Source organism: Gavialis gangeticus, unplaced genomic scaffold (genome assembly GCF_001723915.1).
Source record: "Gavialis gangeticus isolate Ggan-Ray unplaced genomic scaffold, GavGan_comp1, whole genome shotgun sequence".
NCBI classification, from domain to species: domain Eukaryota; kingdom Metazoa; phylum Chordata; order Crocodylia; family Gavialidae; genus Gavialis; species Gavialis gangeticus.
The window spans coordinates 158,266,999-158,269,720 of record NW_017728992.1 but is presented as its reverse complement, the minus strand read 5'-3'; positions in this window follow the sequence as shown (position 1 = coordinate 158,269,720).

The window sequence follows — 2,722 nt, the reverse complement described above, 5'->3', positions numbered from 1 at the left end:
CTGTGACCAGGACCAGGTCCAACAAGGCATTTCCCCTGATGGGACTGTGCACCTCCTGGGTTAGATGGAGGTCCTGTAACTCGGCTAGAAACCTACGTGAGTGGTCAGACCTGGCTGACTGCTCTTCCCAGCAGATGTCCGGCTAGTTTAGGTCACCCATGATAACCACATCCTTTGACCTGCCTCCACGAGCTGACCTGAAAATTCCCAGTTCAGCTCTTCCTGGGTGAGGAGCATCTCCTGGGCTGTCTAAAGACTCTAAAAACTCCAAACCAGAACCATTCAAGCACTGGCAAAGTGCTCTCCCTTGCCCTTGCAACTGGTGTGCAGAACACAACATACAGTTATAATTATAAGTAAATACTGCTCAGTTGCCAGAAGCCCTCCAGTTAGTGAGCCTCCATCTTTCAAAGGCAGGATTTCTTTCAAAGGCATCCTGCAGCTACTTAGATGCTACTTAAACAGTTCCTTTCTATGATTCATCAGCCATGGCAGTAGTGAGACTGCAGGCTTTCCCAGAATCCAAGGAGGAACATTGACACCATTGATACCCACTGTGTTAACCAAACTAGCAAGCTATACTTTTATACTAATGAAAACAGCCTAAAAGTTTTGGCAGCATGAACTTTTCCACATCAACTAATATTAACACAAGTAAAACTACAACAATGCCTAGAGAAAGAATATTTCTTCACTGTCTTTCAAGGCCCCATGGAACCACAGAGACAAATAATAGGAAGGTGGGTTTCATTAGTTGCACCAGTGCAACTGGGGAGCCCTCTGAGTGCAAAATCATTAATAATCTCTTGGGACTGGCAAGCCTTATAACACACGACAACTGTGGTGTAATAATTGTGTACCCCTCCATCACAAAAGCCCCAACAATACGTCTGCACATGCCAGTCTACGTAGCAACTGAACAAGAGGAATTGGGGTTTGCAAGTTTCCAGATGTTGATGGCCACATGCATCCAATTAGATAGTGACATTTCATAGCGGTGCACTTCCCCTATAGGTCTGGGATAAGTTTGATGCAATTCTTTAACAAAATATCCTTTGTCATCCTGAAGTTCTGAAGCTCACTGGTCATCCACAGACTGCAGGACAATCCTTTCCCACAAGGCAATGCTGGCTTTAAATTTGTGCTCTGGTCTGAGTGAAGCTGTTTTAAGGAAAGAATATCTTGAGGCAGCTCCTTTATCTCTTCTTCCTCCACATCCTCTTCCTTGTTTTCATCCTCAGCTTCAATCATGTCTAGGTTTAGCTGCAGGCGAGGAAGGGAAATCTGTTGCTACCTAAGTCACTGACAGAACTCTGCAGTAGTGGAGTAACTGGCTTGTGAATCCCCAGCCATCCAATGTATCAAATACATCTGCACAAGGTGCACCATACCAGCTATGAGTACCACATCACAGAGAACCTGTTAGTTCATCCATGAGGATTTATTAAGGGGTTGAAAATTATGCCAGATACCTCAAAGAAGATAAATCTTATGATGATAAAAGCAAAATCCCTGCTAGCCAGGGCTACTGTGACCTGGTTCAATGTACTGCACTCCAGGCGCATGTGTAAACTGCATGCCTGGGAGGTTCATGAGAGCAATACACTGCAAAGCAATAAGCTCCACAGTGTATTGCTGCCCCCTAATGATAAGTGTAAATGTGCCTAGAGAGTGACAATTGGAATATAAGCTTACAACATCCAACAGAGATTCTGAGACCTAGAAATGTTTCCAAAATATTTTCTTACGTGTGCTACCAGCCCCCTTACTGGCTTATAAGTATCATCTCATCTCATCTCATTTCATATTATCTACCTAGTTTAGGAATTTATTAAGTACCTATAGACTTTCAGTATAGATCAAAAGACAAGGAGGTACTCAAATAGCTGGAAACTGTAGAATAACACGAGCAGGACTGTGCTAAAAATGAACTTTTGCTGAAACAGATTGAGAGCATGATCAGCAGGCTGAAGAAAAACAAAGGCCCAGGAGTAGATAGCCAAGTATAGACAAGTCCACAGGAAGGTCATTTTCAACAGCTCTGTCAGCTTCAGAAGGACATCCAACAATGTTCTGAGGTCATACAGAATGGGCAAGAAGATGCTTGCTCTGGTGAAGAATATTTTCTATAAGGCAAGATCAGCAAACTTGATCAATAGCGAGCTAAATGACTGGTTTAAGACACAGACAGCAGCAGCACTTACCCAATATCTCCAAGGTCAGAGTGCTGACCTGTACAATGTTGCAGGCAGTACTTGCAGTCAAAGGGTGAGACCAGGTCAGAAGCTAATTAATAAAAATGTGATCATCATGAAAGAACTAGTCAGTGGTATGACAGGGAGGAGGAAATGGTAGCTGTTCAGAAATATCTACCAGAAGAATGATAACCTCTTGCTAAAAACTGTGTTCTTCTGTTTGCAGACAGCAACAAAACAAGAGACAGAACATACAGGTACTAGCTAGAGGAGGTAACAGCCTGCATTCACAGTAGTGCTCTCCCCCACCCTGCCCTGGCCTACTCCTGCCCCAGGCAGGAGGAGTGGTGCCCTTCCCAGCCTGCCTCCAGCCACCGCTCAGGGGCAGCTGGTTCAGGCAGCAGTGGTGCCTGCCCGCATGCCTGCCTGGAGCAGCACACTGCTTCACCTCCCTGCTGGACTGTGCCCTGTGTCCCCCTGCTTGCCTGCCTCTGCCTGCAGCAGCACCACTGACTTGTGGGGGGCAG